The sequence below is a fragment of the Protopterus annectens genome, chromosome 5.part1 (genome assembly GCF_019279795.1).
Source record: "Protopterus annectens isolate FY-2018-M chromosome 5.part1, PAN1.0, whole genome shotgun sequence".
In the NCBI taxonomy this organism is placed as follows: domain Eukaryota; kingdom Metazoa; phylum Chordata; order Ceratodontiformes; family Protopteridae; genus Protopterus; species Protopterus annectens.
This window is the reverse complement of record NC_056736.1, coordinates 509,913,201-509,932,123: the sequence shown is the minus strand read 5'-3', so window position 1 is coordinate 509,932,123 and position 18,923 is coordinate 509,913,201. Positions and strand designations below refer to the sequence as shown.

The 18,923-nt window shown below is 36.9% G+C and overlaps 1 protein-coding gene and 1 non-coding gene across 3 annotated transcripts in view; one reads left to right on the top strand and one right to left on the bottom strand.

Annotated features, from left to right (window-relative positions):
* The window catches only part of GRPR (gastrin releasing peptide receptor), a 1,477,698-nt gene that overhangs the window by 980,934 nt on the left and 477,841 nt on the right, over positions 1-18,923 (top strand). The gene's annotated exons all lie outside the window — the stretch shown is intronic.
* Positions 15,856-15,928, bottom strand: TRNAW-CCA. The gene has a single exon. It is a non-coding gene; the product is annotated as a tRNA-Trp (tRNA).

Sequence of the window (18,923 nt, the reverse complement as noted above, 5' to 3'; positions counted from 1 at the left end):
TTTGTGCTTCTTATTATTCAGAAAATTCATGTTGTTGCAGTGTCTGCTGCTCTGTGTTTAAGTAACAATGCTTTATTGACCATCAGGTAAGCTTGTCTGAGATTGTAAGATGCAAGTAACCTTTAATACGCATACTGTTAAAGAATTACCAACACTGAAAGCCTTTTTGTTGTTGCCATGCAGAGAATATTTACATAACTAGATAACGTATAAGCCTTAGGTATTGAAATGCATATGACATTATTTATAATAAAGGACAGAATTACAGTATTTTCAGAAGATCATTACATTTGTTGGAGACTTGCAGTCATCTTTTCAGGCTTTACCCGTAAACTAAATAGAATGCTAATCTATCATGTGTGGTCCATAACCTGTCAAGTAATCCTTTAAGTAATTTATCTTGAGCTTGTTTCTTGTTTGCTGTTCATTTTTTACTTTGATCATGTTTTCCCCATGAAACAAGTAGGTAGTTGTTGTCAGGCAGCAGGTCTTTTTTGGATAAGAAACATTTTTGCAAGTGGGGGTATCACAGAGATTGCTACTTTCAGCATATTACTTGGTACTTTTATAAAGATAAATATAAATTCTAAGTAGGACTGCAGTGCAAGGAGAAATGGTTTGACTTGAGTGCTGCTTGTCTTTTTATACTTGATTTTGACTGGCATTCCAGTAATGTATTTAAAAAGTAATTTATTTTTTCATGCCTCACAACCTTTCTGTTTTCATCTAGATATTAAGTAATCTGTTGTATTGTCAATGCTTTGAAATATTTTTTTTTCTTCTTCACTTCATTTTGTCTTGATTGGACTCTCATAATGATGGTTTGGTACCCAGTGTAGCATATTTAAAGTCCCAGTTTTTGTGGTAATGAACATAGCTCCACCCCTTTCTAGTTGGCCACACACCTTCTTGTTACTCCCACCCATTCAGCTGTCTCCTGCAGCCCCCCTTTGATTTGAAGTCACCAGCCGCCACTGTAGTTGCTGTTCAGACTTTCTACTGTAGTGTCATTAAATATACAAAACATTTTACCATACAAGCCATTTCAACAAAACTAAGTTGTCACTGAATGTCTTGAAATTAAAATTCTTGTATGACCACACCATCATTAATAACCATCTGTGAACGTTTAACCCACTTTTGATACTTAAGGTAATGGTAGGTAGTCATTAATCACACTATGCAGTACTTTTCATTGTTACATAGCTACATTGTTATCAACTAAAATCCATTCTGTATGTGATACTGACCCTGTGCTTGTGAATTTGGTTGTGTAACTTACTAGTTGACATCCATTGTTGCTAAATGTTCTAACACAAGTTGATTGGGTCTTAATAAATATGGTTAAAGTCCACCATTACAACTTTTCATTCTGCAGGATTTATACAAAATTATACTTCCTGTACATATTCTATTATTTTCTATAATTCAGTAATCCATTTGCTAAATACAATTCAATTAATAAAATAATTTGCCAAGTACAATCAAATGTGGTAGTGTCTCCATTATACGAATTCACATCTGCAACTTTTATTAATGTGCTAGAGGACATACCAATCTTGATCTGATTTTTAGAAATATAGTACCCTCCTCTGTTCCTCTAGTATCCCCTTCATGAGTGAAGTCTGACCACAAACTTTTGACCTTCTCCTTTAAACTCCTAAAAGTTCCTATAGAAAACCTCACTGAATTTAAGGACTACAAACATGCCAACCTCAACTTACTCTATGACAAAATATCAAAATTCAGTTTAGAACCCACCATCCCTAATCTTTTACAGCAACAACCTTCAATAAGGAATTCTACACCCATTCAGAAAATTTCAAAGAGCTAGCAGTTCCTCGTAGAACCAAGTACCTTGGAAGATATAGAAATAAATTATCCTGATTGTCTACCATTATAAATAAACTTTACAACAAAAGAAATAAACTCTTTATTTTACATAGTAGAGTCAGACCGCCTCTTCCCGTGGAAAATATATATTAAAAAATGAAAACACCATTGCATCATGAACTTAGGCTGGCCACTGACTACAAAGATAATTATAAATCTTTAATAAGGTATGTTGAAAAACTAAGAAACAATACCCTACATTGCTCTGAAATTATTTATAATGACATGTCCTCTTCTAACCCAGTATACATTGCTAATATATTACCAAGCAAATTTAGTGCTGACCTCACTTTTGAGGCTTTTATCTGAAGCCCTAAAATACCTGAAACTCTCAATATCCAGAAATCTGTACAGATCAGTTACTGAAAATGCTAACCAAGACCAAACATACTTCGACCATGGGACCTGTCAATATACTTGGTTGTTTAATTAATAGTGTTAAATATGCCCTTGCAGACTTGGTCTTTAACCTGTTAACCCACATTTAGCTGCTGCTTTCACCCCTGATGAGTGTCACAATGCAGTGCTAATGCCCTTCAATAAGTGTGACCTTACAACTGAACTGGGGAAGTTATTTATTTAGTAATTTGAATTTGTTTACCGGGGTAGAACACTGATCACTTCTGACCAATTTCAGTCTCATCCCAGAGTCAAAAACTGACCAAACATACAAAATGGACAAGAATACAATAACTCATAAGTGACAGTAAAGTCAATGTGTTAATTTAATATGTACAAAAGTTTTAAACATTTGAGTAATTAGAGTAGAATAAATTAGTGGCTGAGTTAGAGTGAAAAAGAAGACTTAAGTGATGTGACCTGTGGTATAACAGGTACATTCCGCTTGATAAATCTGATAAACTAAAGTAGAGACTGGAACTTGGAATAAGTGGGTGAGTCTTTAATTTCAGGTGGGAGGGAGTTTGAGAATACATGGTCAGAGCTATTTAGCTTGGGTGTGTGATTTGTGCTTTAAGGTCTGAGTGCTCAAGTTTCTTATATATGTGGTGGTATCTTTGGCTAACTAGGAGACAGCTTGTCTTTTTAGTGCTATACAGTGGTGTTCATTTCTTGGGGCGTCTGTAATAAATCAATGTATTTTGTTTTTAGTGTTTGAATAGTGGTGGAGATTTTATCAGAGGCTGTAATATATTATACGGAGTTTGAATTCAAGTTGAGGGTGTAGGATTATTTTCCCTATTGCAAATATGGTGGAGTATGAGGGAACAGGGGGTACTTTCTGTACCCAGTAACATTGGGGATTAATGCCAGACCAGTAAGTTTTACAAGTAACATCTGTAAAGCTATGGAATGCATTCTAATTGACCTCATAAATTGTGATAAAATGAATATTATTAGACTAGACTCCCATCAGTTTGGCTTAGTGAAAAGTAGATATAGTTAAATGAATTTGGTAAAGATTTTTGAAAGGATAATCCCGGTTGCAAATAGTGACCATATTGTACACATGGTGTATCTCGACTTAACCAAAACCTTTGATGCTGTTCACCATGCTGGCATCATGCAGAAGCTAAAAGCTTTATAAACTTGACCTGTATGTCGTAAAATGGGCATTAAACTGTCTGAAAGTCCAAACCCACACAGTATGAGTTGCAGTTGCCTCATCAGGAAGTATGAAAATGACAAGAGGTGTCCCTCAGGTTTTGGTGCTAGGACCACTCCTTTCTGGCCTTTATTTTTCAGATCCCCAAGCAAAGAATCAAGAGTTATAGCTAACAAAGTTTGCAGATTACTAGACTGGGGACTGCTGTTAATATATTAGACTAGTACCTCTTATTAATACTAAATTAAATATTATTAAGCTATACCACTTTCTGTCTTACCCTAAATCCCTTCCACTTAGCCGAATTTCTCCCTCCATTATTTCAGGCTCTTCTCTCTGTATGCTTTACTCAAATGAAACCTTTCTATCCACTCCCATCTGCTTCAACTACTACCTCCTTATATCTTTATTAAAATACATGTAGGGCTGCATAGTCCTTATTCCTTTCTTTAAGTAATTTATTTTTATACTTAGCTTCTATATAATGAAATATTCATGTGAGTGATTAATTGCCAACTCTGTGTATTGAAAAATTAAAAAAAAAAAAAAAAAAAAAAATATATATATATATATATATATATATATATATATATATATGGCCCCTACGAAATCCTGAACGCACAGAATCCCGACCACCAAAATACCGAGACAAAATGTCCGAAACCCCACATTACCAAAACATTAAAAGTGCGAAATTCAAAATCCCAAAACTAATACATACATTCAGCACACACACAAAAATACACACACCCTCCCCCCATAACCAAACAAACTACCCTACACTAAAGATAAGCAGGGGGGCTTTGCCCCCTGCACCCCCCCACACCCCCCACTTTATTATTCTAACTCCAAGATTGCACAAACATATACACAGGGCAAACTCACATCCACACATTACAGTCCCACGCACACACACACACACACACACACACACACACACACACACACACACACACACACACACACACACACACACACACTTAAACACAATAAAGCCTCTCACAAATGCACTTACACACACATACTTACCTGAACCGCAACACCAGAAGCGCTAACTCAAAATCCCTTAACATCAGGATTTTGAATTTTGCGCTTCTGGTCTTTCGGTAATGTTGGGTTTCTAGCTTTTCGTCTCAGTATTTTGGGCATCAGGATTCTGTGCGTGCGAGATTTCATAGGCGACCTATATATATATAAATATATATATATATATATATATATATATATATATATATATATATATTTATATATATATATATATATATATATATTTATATAAATGTCATAAACATTTACTATGATAGAGCTCTTCTCCCCAGCTCTTCCTTGAAAAAGGAATTTTGCCCATTTGGACTTTCAATGTATATAGACCTTGCATTAGAGACTGGGGGCCCAGGCTTTGTAACTGGCTAATATAATAGGCAAGTAAATTAGTAGTTGCTTGTTGGGGAGAGATTCATGTTTTTTTGCCTGTTGCAAATCTTTGTAGAACATGAATTCAGTTAGATACTCTTTCTCTCATTACTCTGTTGTCAAGATTATTCCTGGTAAATATCATACAGTTTTATTCTGATGTGGCTTTCAAAGGAGCTGCATGACAGTTTAAGTAGCTGTTGAAGGCTTTTACATTTAAGGTACCGTGACAATTGGTGTGTGTTAACGCAGATTTACATTTAAGGTACCGTGGCAGTCGATGTGTATTATAGCAGTTTTACATTTAAGGTACCGTGGCAGTCGATGTGTATTATAGCAGTTTTACATTTAAGGTACCGTGGCAGTCGACGTGTATTATAGCAGTTTTACATTTAAGGTACTGTGGCAGTTGGTGTATGTTAAAGCAGTTTTACATGCATGGTACCGTGGCAGTCAGTGTGTATTAAAGCAGTTTTACATTTAAGGCATGTTTGTAGTCAGTGTGTATTAAAGCGGTTTTACATTTAAGGTACCATGGCAGTCGATGTGTATTATAGCAGTTTTACATTTAAGGTACTGTGGCAGTCGATGTGTATTATACCAGTTTTACATTTAAGGTACCATGGCAGTCGATGTGTATTATAGCAGTTTTACATTTAAGGTACCGTGGCAGTCGATGTGTATTATAGCAGTTTTACATTTAAGGCATGTTTGCAGTCAGTGTGTATTAAAGCAGTTTTACATTTAAGGTACTGTGGCAGTCGTTGTATATTAAAGCAGTTCAACATTTAAGAGACTGTGGTGGTCAGAGTGTGTTAAAACAGTTTTAAATTTAAGGTACCATGGCAGTCAGTGTATATTAAAGCAGTTTCACATTTAAGGTACCATGGCAGTCAGTGTGTAATAAAGCAGTTTTACATGTACGGTACCATGGCAGTCGGTGTGTGTTAAAGTAGTTTTTACACTTAAGGTACTGTGGCAGTCAATGTGTATTAAATCAGTTTTACATTTAAGATACTGTGACTGTCGGTATGTGTTAAAGCAGTTTTACATTTAAGGTACTGTGGCAATTGGTGTGTGTTAAAGCAGTTTTACATTTAAGGTTCTGTGGTAATTGGTGTGTTTTAAAGCAGTTTTACATTTTAGGCACTGTGGCAGTTGGTTTCTGTTAAAGCAGTTTTGCATTTAAAGTACTGTAACAGTCAGTGTGTATTAAAGCGCTTTTACATTTAAGTTATCATGGCAGTCGGTGTGTATTAAAGCAGTTTTACATTTAAGATACTTTGTCAGTCAGTGTGTGTGTGTTAAAGTAGTTTTACATGTAAGGAACTGTGGCAGTCAATGTGTGTTATTATGGTATGTTAAGGCAGTGGAGTTTTACCATGAGAGTAGAGTATGTGCAGCTTTTAAAGCAGGATATACAATGAGTTTTTGCAACTGGTAGATTTACTGCCTCCAGACATATTTTATTAAAAATGTATAAATAAAATGCATTTCTGTCAGAAATGGACATGGACATAAATATGTTGTTTTGTAGCCAGTATCCTTCAGCAGAAAAATGCCATTATGGACGGACTTTGGACACTTTCATAACTGGTGATTACAATAGCTAGTTGTTGTCAACAGATAGTATCCACAGGCAGAAGTGAATGTGCTATCAAAATGCATGCCTACTAGTTGTCATCTACTGCAGTAGAAATATTTTCTGCCTTGGACAGGTGATGTGGATTTTATATACAGTGGCAAATGTTAAATGGGTGAGGTTTACATCTGTAAGTTCTGTTGAGCTGGGGGTCCTGTGTTTTTGCGAATGCTAAGTAATAATTTTGTTACCACAGGAATAACATCAGGACTGCATATCAAATCACCAAACTGGATGAACCTTCTGCCCCTGAGAACAGTCTCGCTCCCATTTTTGTGTTATAGAATCACTCCATTGTTTACCTGTCATGGTGTGACAAGCACAAGACATAACTATAACAGATAAACAAAGCAGTCTCATTCTAAATCAAATCCCAGTGAGATATAAATGGGAGGAATAGCCACAAAGACTGGAATGCTTTTGTTTTGATAATTATAGACAACATAATACAGTGTTTTTAAATCAGAATATGTAGTCAGTAGTATTGTTGCTTTGGCTTTGATAAACTACTGTTAGTTTTGATATGCTTATAATTTACTCCTGTGCACTTCAGTGAATTTACTGCAAACAGTTCTACAAATGGTGGTATGGGAAAAACAAGTATGTTCACAGCTTTAAGCTAAAGCTGTAAAATATAAAAAAAAAAAAATCAGTCTGACTTACTGTGAGAAATCTGATTATGCCTGCCCTGTCCCTCTTGAAGATCACGCATGGATGAGGCCTCTGGAAAAGTTGACTTTGAAGGGTATGACACTAGTCTTGTTTTTGTCCTGCTTCCCTCCTGTTCGAATAGTAACAAACAATTATGGGGGGGGGGGCAGGGCTCACTTAATTTTGCAAGTTAGATATTTAATAGTCTTTTGTAGCACTCCTCTGTAGGTGGAGATGCTTTTTAGTAAGTTGGAAGAGGGCATACATATTTTTTTTTTACTTGCCTTCCGTGATTAGTTGGAGTTTTTATCCATTTTTGGATTTTATTTGAAGATAAGATTTTTTTATACAAATGTTGGGGGTTGTGTGGACCAGTAATCAAGGAGACTCAGTCTTCACCACTGGCACCAGTGAGGGATGTACACTGGAAGGTTAACAAGTACACACACAGTATTTCCAGATGCAGATTTCTGCATTAAGTGCAATTTCCCTTAAGAGCACACAGAGATCAGAATCAGTCCGAGGCTAGTCTTTCCCTCTTTCTCCAGATCCCCAGTAATACTCCCCCACTGGCACATGTATAAAGTTGAGATCTCAGCTGAAGAATCAAGCCAAGACCCCCAGCACCCTCTCTGTCCAGCCAGTGTTTCATGTCTCTGCCCAAGTAGCTGACATACACAGACACACTTTGAGGTTTGATTTACACACACACACACACACACACACACACACACACACACACACACACACACACACACACACACACACACACACACACACACACACACACACACACCAGGGGGAGGCTGGTACAGCTTTACTAGCAATGCCCCCTTCTGCCTAGACTATAAGGTAGTTACCACTGCCACCACTCCACTCCTTATCAGCTACTTTAAGGCCCTTAACAAAGGGTGTCCAGTTTTACCTTGTAGTATTAATATTAACACAAATGATAGTTTGACCAAGAGCAAGGCTATTAGGAATGGCCCACAAAGTGTCAGCAAATAAATATGCAAGTACTCTCAAAATATAAATATCTCTATACAGATCGGCCACAGTGAAAGGTTTAAATATGTTTAATAATAAATAATAAAAGAACAAGACCATACTAAATATATATTCACAGTGACATCAGAGTTCAAAACCACAGGAAATATTTAAAACAACATTGCAGGACAGTCTTGAGTAAATGTGGAAAAACATCTAAACTAAGTTTGGTTTGTAATTCCTGACTGTATCTAAGAGAATTACTATACCCTAGAAACTTACTTAATTAGAGCAGGGCAGATGTGTGGTGAATGGTTCTTGTCAGGTCCAAGACAGAATGCAGAATGCTCTGTCTCACAAAGAGACTTCTCAAATTAATATGTAAAATATTACTGCTTGGATAGCTTGCAGAATGACATAATTTCTTGTCATATGACTTTTAGTTCCTAGACCCAAAACCCCCCATTGATGAAGCTGGCTATATTTAGCATCTAGCTATCAAAATATACAGACAAGGGCATCTCCTCACATCTCTGGTAGATGCTGGAAATCATAAAACAATTGCATTCCTTCATACTTTCAAGATAAGTAATTAGTTCATGCTACAGATAATATAGAAAGTTTCTTAGTACAGACATTGTGTCTCTTGCTGCATTGAAAACTGAAATATACCATTGTTTATGGCCTAGCCATAAAGTCATTTAATTTCAGTTATTTTTCTGAAGTTAACCTCATGTATTCCAGTTTCCACTGTTAAAATATATACATTTAAACAGTTACAATAGTGCATGTACATTTCTGTTCACCTCCAGCAGGGCACACTATGGTTACATTTCAAACAACACTTTGAAAATACCTTTTCAACACACACATCTGTACAAGCAGCTTGATATACATATGACATACAATTCTAATACATCTGTAACACAAGCATGTTGTATAAAGCATTTTGATATTCACCAATGACACAGAATTATTTAAAAATTCCAGCTAGCTGGGATGGCAGTATCTCCTTTTGTCACAGGAGTGAATGTTGGCACAATGGTTAAGTTATTAACCTCAAAGGCACAAACTACAGAGTTTTATTCTCACCTTTGAAGGAAAATTGTCTAAGCTTAAAATGGCTTGCAAGGGCACATGAAGCCCTGAGACCCAAATTCTTCAAAATCATCTTTCTTTAGTAAACCCTTTGTTTACTAAAAATTTGCAGAAACTAAATGCTTAAAAGTATAGTATCATCACTTTTGGTAGATGGCTCCTTCCCTCATCATACTGAATAGACAATACATCACTACAAAATGAAAATGTAGTCAGGGATGTAAGAATTCTGGTTGATAATTCAATCTTTTTTTACCATCATGTGACTATGCTTGTCAGAAACTCATTTTATTTATCACAGCTACTTGCCAAATGAATATTATTAAGTCTAAAGAGGCAATCATTCTATTTTACTCAGCATTGATCAGACCAATTACTGAGAAGAATGCCCGATTCAGGATGTATCTCAGTAAACATATCAAATGATTAGAAAACCCCCAAAGGTTCTTAATCAAAAAATATCACAGACCAAAAATCCCTGAGCTGTCAGGAAAAGCTGGAATATCTATCCTTTTATTTAGGGTCTTACTGATTGTTTAGTGGAGATGTATGTCTCTCTTAACATGTTATTAGAGATCTGGTTGTCCTGGAACTCATATATCTGTAAGTCCAGTGATTTTATAACTCACTACCTCCCTAACCTCAGGAATAAGCTCTCGCTGTATGTTAATTACTGTGAGTGTTTATCTTCCGTCAAACATAACATAGATAACTGGATGATCTTCCACAAATTTACTCTCAAGATTAGTTATTTAAATCAGTAGCCCTGGAATATCAGTGATTTTATGAATCTGTATTGTAGAAATGTGTCAGCATGTATGCAAGTTTTGTCTGTCATTTATTCTCATTAATGTTATCAGGTGGTGATTGGTTTTAAGCTGAGTTAAAAAAATATTTCAATCTAAATTTTGCAGTTATAAACATTTTGATGAAGTCTCTTGTTGATTTATTGATCTGGAAAATACGTGACAATTAAATATTAAACTTCAGTTTTCCTTCAGTTGGAGCATATCAGTAAACTTTTCTGACACTCTTTCCTAAGTCCCCCTTTCATTAATAACAATCTGTTGTATTTGTGTCTTTTTAGGTACCCACTTTAGTTGCAAAACCTTGAATATTTGGTACTAGATAAGGTATAACTCACACATAAAATTAAATTACTGTTCCATATATTACCTTCTCAGAGACATTTTAACTACAGGTATCACTTGCACAACTTGTCTGCATTCTTAGTGCATACCCTGTGATAGCCAAGCCTTATTTACATAAGGGCTCCTACCGTGCACAAATGAGCTACACTATCCAAGAGTTCCCTGTAGGCACAGTACTTGAAATAAAAGATTCATAGCAAATAACATACAAGTCTCACATCCTCAGAGCAAAACGGTATATTTTTAAATGGTAACAGTGTTGCTGCATACACCATTGCACTTACCCAAGCTGCACCCCATCAGTGCTATAGCAACCTCTCCTCCTGTGTATGAGGAGTCCTCAGCAGTCTCCAATGACTTCCTGAAGACAAACAGTAGAGCAAGCAATAGATTAAATAAATACCCTGGCTGTAATTAAATGAAAAACATTCACCCCAACAAAACTGGAAATTGTGTTGACACAGACTGTCAGCATTTAATGATTTTGGTTATTTACTGATTATTCTATTCACATATTTTTACACTATAGTTTCATTGTTGCCATCTGTTTGACTTTAGTTTTCATACTTATTTAATTGTAAGCATGTTGACTTATTAGCTGACTGTAGTTGTGATTTGCCTTTACTTTGCATTGGTTTCCTATAATGTTGTTGTTCTACATTTGATATTTCCAAAGCTAGGAAGGTGATATGTAGACCTTGTTATTCTTGTGTGGTTTGCTTGTACTTTTTTTTGTGTTGACAGGTTGTGTAAATTTTCTTTTTTGTAAAATGGACTATGTTACAATAATTTGAGAGCATAGTGAGGAATGTGAGTGGCTGATGAAGTGTTCATCCCCACTTATCCCAGGTGGAATCTCTGCTAGGGTGCTGATGAAACCATCTTTGTCTGAAGTTTAGTGCTAATTTTTTTTGCTATGTTCTTACATTTCTACTTATTTTAGTACTCTTATCTTTTCAAATGGTACCATGTTTATATTTAATTATTATTAAGTCTTTTTTCACTACATCTCAGGTTTAGATAATCTTGGCCTGTCATAAGTGTATACGTGTACACACACACACACACACACACACACACACACACACACACACACACACACACACACACACACACACACAGCACATGATTGCATACTCACAATAAAAAAGAAAACAAAACACTATCTACTTGTCTAACTATATTTGCACATCCATGACATGTTCACACTGAACTAAAAGGAGCGTAATCCAAAGCAAATGACATCGGATGACAGTGTAAACTGAGACAGCAATCACTATTTTACCAGTGACATCACTTGCATTGTGTAATTCAGTGACTCACTTTACAGGACATGCTGCACCATTTCATATAAGTATACAATGTCCTTTAAAAATCACAAAACTGTAGAATGGGAAAAGTAATGTTCTACCGAATAACACAGATGCTCACACTTTATATCCAGAATATAGAGTTCACAAGATATTTGTATTTGGTGCATTGTGATTATGATTTGGTTTGATTAATAACGTGCCATTCTTTACTGCTATAGATGTACAGCTACACAACACAGAAAACATCTTTATATATACTCTAAATACAGAAATGCTCTGGCAGTTTAGCACAGAGGAGTAAGCCTAAGAGCTGCTAATCAGGTATATCCTGGGGTTTGAGCCTATTCATCTCCAATTACATTCTGTGTGACAGGGAACCAAGTCAGTAAGTTTCTACCGAAAAGGGATTAGTGCTAGTGGGTTATCCAGCTGACAAAAAATAAAATAAATAAAAAAGTAGAGTAACTGTGATTTAGAAATTTGTGGAATACAGAAAAGTATCTCAAAATGACAATAAAACTGTGAAGTCTGGAAATTAAATATCAAAGTTGGATGTGGCATACAGATGGAATTGTGCATAATTGCCCGTTTTTTGTTAGTATGTCACTTAATTTCCACATGATTTCCAGCCCAAACCCTGCTTGATAACTTGCAGCAATACTTCTGCATCTGAATAATGAATGAGGTGAGGCAAAATGCTGAGATGCAACACACATGCAGCAGTGAAAAACAGCGTCACAGTCCCTAACAGGCAAACCAGCAAATCGAGCAATCAATAAATATCATCTTCTTCAGGAATCTCATCTAAGCATATATATTACTGATGAAACTAAATTGACTGCCTTTTAGTTAAATCCTAGCTTAGGTTTTTGCAGCTGTACACTTACAGACAGTGTTGCAAAACAGAAAAGATGCATTAGTTTTTCTTGTTTTATTAAAATCAGTTCCAGGCATCTTAAATTATATTTAGCAACAAGCCATCTTAGTTTTATTCATTTTTATGTAATTTGCTCATATTTAGTTAACATTTTCTAAAGGCAAAACCAAGATGACCACTGTCTGACAACACTACTGTATATCTGATGCAGATCAGAAATAAAATAAGACCAGCAGTTTGATTCATTATGAAAGGAAATAGCCAAGAACACACCATTCACAAGATATCTGTAATATCTCTTACTAAATGTTTTATAACAACTCTGACATTTCTGTAGCTTTGGAATGGCTGTATTTTTTATGAATCATACTTCTTTGCATTCTGTCTTTCAACTGTTAAGCAAACTGGGTTTACTTTGCACAGCAGATGGCAGTAATTTCAAGCACTGTATTCAGATCCACTATACCATGGGACTGTATCACCTTTCTCCCCCTTGAATGATTAAGGCCCCTTCAATTACTAATACACAGACATAGGTATTAAGAATCTGTGCATCTTGGACAGACACTGGAATTGCCTTTTCAGACTCCAAGTTAATTTGAGCAGTACATATTGCTTACTGCAAGATCTTTTATTATTGTAAGCATTAAAAATAATAACAGATGTATTCCGTGTAGCCTTATAATTTTCTGTATGAAAGTGCAGTCACTGAAGGCAAAGGTCAGGCGTTAATTCTGAGGTAGGAACTTATGAATACATTTGTGAATTCTGTACTATTCCAGGTCTATTATGTGAGTTGAAATAATATAATTGAAGGGTACCTCAGGAAGTGTGGGCTCATGAGAAGGAAATAATTTTATGGATCCAGGGGTTTCAATGGTTGTTATTATTTTTAAATATTTGACTTATTCACTTTTTTATCTCCTGTAAGCAGACAGTTTGATTGAAGTGAGAACTGACTTCATCCTGACTACAGTCCAGCTCTGGACAGTGATTTCTGAAGCACTTAGTCAAAGGTATTTATGCAGCAAAAATCTCTCCCAAAGAAGCACTCAGTTTCTTTATTCTGTGGTAGCAATTTTATTTATAAAATAGCAAAAGGCAACATTGACAAAAGGACGTTTGCTGAAGTATTGTACAGTGCTCTCCACTGATACACATGCAATATATACTCTTCATGACATGGTATAAAGAAATGCAGTTCTCCAGGGATGTGGTTTATTAAAAGACTTCTTGGATACCAAAAGGTCAAAAATGAGAAACATTAGCAACTCCACCAGTGGACCATGTGTTTGATGCTAATGACCACAGAGAATATGATAGACTTTTAATGCAGAGTAATAGTATATAGGATTCAGACAGCGAATCTGGTATAAATTAACTGCTGTGTTCATCTGCTTCTTTGTAAATCACCAGAAATCTTGACAATTGGATGGAAAATAGGAAATTCACCCCAGAGATCATTGCTGTGGCGCTGCTCAACAGGGGCACAGGAAAATAATTTTCTTCGGTGGCGAAAGTCAGGGATCCTCATTTAGCTAGGCTTATATAGGCCCTAGGCCAATAGCCTAGTGCATACTTATGAACCTATGAACTAGAGCCAAGCATAACTGGTGTTTGAATCCCACCAATGGAAATTAGTAAATCCCACAAATGAAAATTAGTGAGTCCCACCAATGGAAATTAGTGCATCCATGGGACAACAGACTACCCATAATTACAAGTGTCTAATGAATTGTTTCAGCATTAAAAAATGAATAGATCAAAATCAGTGCAGGGACAGGTACATTGAAGTTTAGCTGGAAAAGTCATCTATCTTCATAATGTAGAACTTACCCATTTATCAAAATATTACAAATCCAGAGTCACAGTTGTAGGTGTAGTTTTAACTTACATAATTTTTGTTTGAATGAAAGCCCCACTAAGTGATTTGTAAATTATGATCATAACCTGGTTAAAACCCGATCCTTAATCCTAAACAGCTCACACTATTACAGAACCGGACAACATGGATATGAAATTTCCTAATGTCTCTGTGACCAGCTTGGTAGATTCAGGCATCCTGAGGCAAAGTAGCAATTGTCTTATGTTCTCAGACATCCAGCTGATCATTAAATAAACTAACACAGTATATGAGAGATGCAAATACATAACTTCTTTGGAGTCTAACATGTCAAAAACAAAAAAGGTTGTCAGGAATACCCATACTGCAACACTGCATCCCTCACACATACTGTTCACCATGCACACAGACTGTTGTATGCAAAGGTACTTGAAAGAAATCTTCCCTTATCTCAAAGACTTCCAAAGCCACATAACAGCAACACTGCTCATGATGTGCCACCCACCAGGTTTGATAGGGAGAAGATAACAGTCAGTTATCTGTCTGGAGCCAGGATCCAAAAAAATCATCTGTGCATTTAAGTCACTGCAGCCCATGTACTTATATAAGTCTGTCATAGTCCATGTGAGTGTAAATGACCTGAGACATACCTCACTGGACGATATGAAAAGAGACTTAATGGATCTCTAGGAATGTGTGTCACAGACATATACAAGCCTTGCATTGAACAGCATTCTGCCTTCAGCAAGGATGATGCCACAGCATGAACATAAAATGATTGATTTTAATAATTGACTTAGTTTCTGGTGTCACTCCATGGGAGTCCAATATCTGTAAGCATGGGAGGAGATGGTCAACAGATCACATTACTTTATCAGGGATGGGCTGCACCTCTTCTCCTCTAGGCTTTTGAATACTCGCTAAAAATGTATCCACTTCTTTGGAGCCTTTGTTAGCAATGTCAAAAAGACAAAACTATCAACATAGTGAAAAAGTCTCCAAGCATCCTTAAGATTTCACTGCTCAATGCTGGGAGCCTAAATAGAAAACTCCACACCCTACAAGCCCTCCTCACTATCGAGAATATAGACATCTGTGCCATGACTGAGACTTGGTTTAAAGCCATAGAAGGTACTTTGGTAATGCAAGGCTAGAGTGCCTTCCACACATTTAAACTAACAACAAACAGCACAGACTGGGACCAAAGGTGGAAGTGTCTTCATAGGATATTACTAGGTTAGTGTCCCTAGAGCCCTTACAAGCCTAGCCTAGCCATATTAATTAGAAGTTGCCCAATTGTCCTTAACAGGTGGGCATAATTCACAGAGTGAGTCTGTGGTCAATACTGACTGCCCCTGTCCATGAGGGGACAGCCTAGAGTGAATTTGCAGTCACCCATCCATTTGTTAAGTTAGTGAACCACCAGCCCAGGTGGGACTTGAACCCACAGTCCCCAGATCTGGAGGCTGATGCCTTATCCATTAGGCCACTGGGCTCTTTCACAAACAATTCATAGGCAAATACTAGTCTAGCTGCCCTTTTAGGGCATTTTAAGTCTAGCCAATTTCCCTTTTGTGAGAATCAAACCCTGTACCTTGTATTTGTGAGGTACACGCCTTAACCATTACATGTTAGCAACAAATACAACTATAGTTTGGTTAAACATGATATCATGGAGTTCATCCACATGCAAGTCACCATAGATAAGGTCCCTCACCATATCATGGCAAGTTACAGGTCACCATCTATGTCCCTAGAGTCTCAGATGTCATACCTAAACCAACTAGAGGACCTCACCATCCAACCAAACACTCTATTCATGGGTCACTTTGACTACTCCTGTATAGACATAGAAACTTGCATTGCCTCAAATTCACAGGCACAGTGTTTATTGGACTTTATTAACTTAAATGCCTTAGAACAGATGGTGTACACTCCAACCACAGGATCAATCATACTGGATCTGGTAATCATCAACATGGGAAAGCGTTGCATCTCCCCCAACACCACCTTCCACCATGTCATGTCTTCACTAGTGAGGTCTAATCCCAAAGCTATCTCCTTTGATGTAAAAATCAACCAGGAATACTCAGCTAAACTAGTAGCAGTTAGGAACTCGTTTAAGGCAAACTACATCTTATTAAGTGATAATTTGTCAACATTCATGGCTCCCCCCAACCCCAAGACCACATCTACCTATGCAGAAATATTCACATATGAGTCCTTATACAAACATGTGAATGGCTGCATAGAGACTGCCATACTTACCAGATGAATGATGGAATCCTCACCTAAACAAGGTATATAATAAAAGAAGAAAATTCATAGCCAAAATCAGGAAAGCAACTCCCTTAAAGATAAGTGCCTTCTTACACAACTAGACAAGAAGCCAAGAGGTCTAATTAAGCCCAACAAGGCCAACTATGAGGACAGGGTAGCCCTGGCAGGCTAACGACAATCACAAGGCCTTTTTTAGCTATGTCTAGAACCTTAGGGGTAATACAGCAGTGTGCTGAACTGCTGGTGAACAGCACCACCTTTGATGAAAGAGTGACATAGCAAATCTACTGGCTGATAAATTCAGCTCAAACTATCACCCTCTCTCCAGCTCCACAAGGTGAAATCCCCACCAACATACTTTCTTCAACTATTACAAGGACCAGGTGCTGGCAACATTTACTAAAGCCAAGAGCACCACCTCTGTGGTTCCCGACAACATCCTGGTTGCCTCCTAAACAGTCTAAAACATGACCTGTCAGGGCCACTTGAGGCACTTTTCAGCTACAGACTCCAAACAGACTACATTCCAAGTGAATGGAGGACCACAACAGTCATTCCACTCCATAAGGGAGGACCATCAAACAACCCAAGGAACTACAGACCCATCAGTCTAACAAGATGAATATGGAAAGCCATGGAATGGATTATCATGGCAATGATAAACAAGGGCATTGGCAACCTACAGACACTAGACTCATCCCATTTTAACTTTGCTAGACTGATGCATCATCTAAACAATCCTACATGTTAAGCAGCACCTGTTCATGGCCAGAACACCTGCTAGTGGCCACATTGAGGTTCTGAGAGGCTCGAGCACACAATATAAATAACAGGTTAAAAAGGCACTCAACCCCCATAAGAGAGCACATATAGATGGCACAATACAAGGGAAAGGCAACTTGAAGTACATAAGTAAAAGGCAGGGGAAGCTTAATGAGTAACGTAGTTATATATGAGTAGATTACTGTACAAACACCTCTGATTAAACATTAGCAATAACTATATAAGTAATCCTGTTTACTTAGGGACACGTACATAATAAAAAGTAAATGTTGACAAAAAGATCTGAGAGGGACACAGCTACATTGTATCAAAGGGAGTGATACATATTAACTCTGTTTAAATTGTAGAGGTGAGATAACAGTTGGTAAAGAAAGTAGATGCATTAGGTGATATTGTATATGCTGCAGGTTGCACATCAGGTGTGTACCCACAAAGGTATATGTTGTAACAGACATTACGCTGTTGGCCTCACCATCTACCTATCATGCAAAACAATTGCATTCAGCTGTCAAGCAGTTGTCCTTTGCACTTCAGAATAGACTTCTATTGTCATTTTTTAGCACTTGTAACCATAGACAGGGTATTTTAAAATTAAATTGTCTTAGCCAAGCATATCTTGTATGAGTATACATTATATAGTAGTTATGACAGTTATAAAATATTCTGTATGGTTTCCACTATACATTTTCACATGAGAATATTGGGAATGCCTAGCTATAGCCGTGTTGCAGAAGTATGGACCTACTCTGCCATTCTGATGTATACTGTCCGAATAATCAAACAAAATACTTGACATCCACATGATTGATGTTAGTGTTTACGTTCAGGTTAAAGAACTGTAGCCCTTTCATTGTCTTATGTGTATGAAGGAAACAGTAATGAAGTTGACATGGTAGTGTATAGACCTGTAACAATCTCGAAATACTGAGAAGAAGCACACACACCTGTGAAATCATTCCAATGATAGCATTAATTAAGGAAAAACACATTTGAGGCAATAACCTGCATGTTGTGAATGGTGGAAAGTGTGACTGCTTATACATGCTGTTTACTTATGTGGTGTAGTCCAGAAGCACATAACACATACACAGATCTGTCGCTGTGACCAGTGGAGCAACAGAATAATGTTCTGCTATCCATACTTAAAGTTGTCTAACTATAGCAGATGTGAGAATCATGTACTTGTAAAATGATGGATGCAATCATGTGACATATGTGAAAATGCATTTAAATCAAGGTACAACTTGTGTAGTCATGGCCTTGACAAAGCGTTTATATTACGTGATCTAACAGTGAAATGTTCAAACACGTAATAATTGACCCCGAAATGATGAAACGCCGTAATGTTGAACGTCAAAAAAAAATAAATAAAAACACCCAAACAAACCATAAAAATGCTCTAAGCAAGGGAGCAAGTCCCCTTGCATC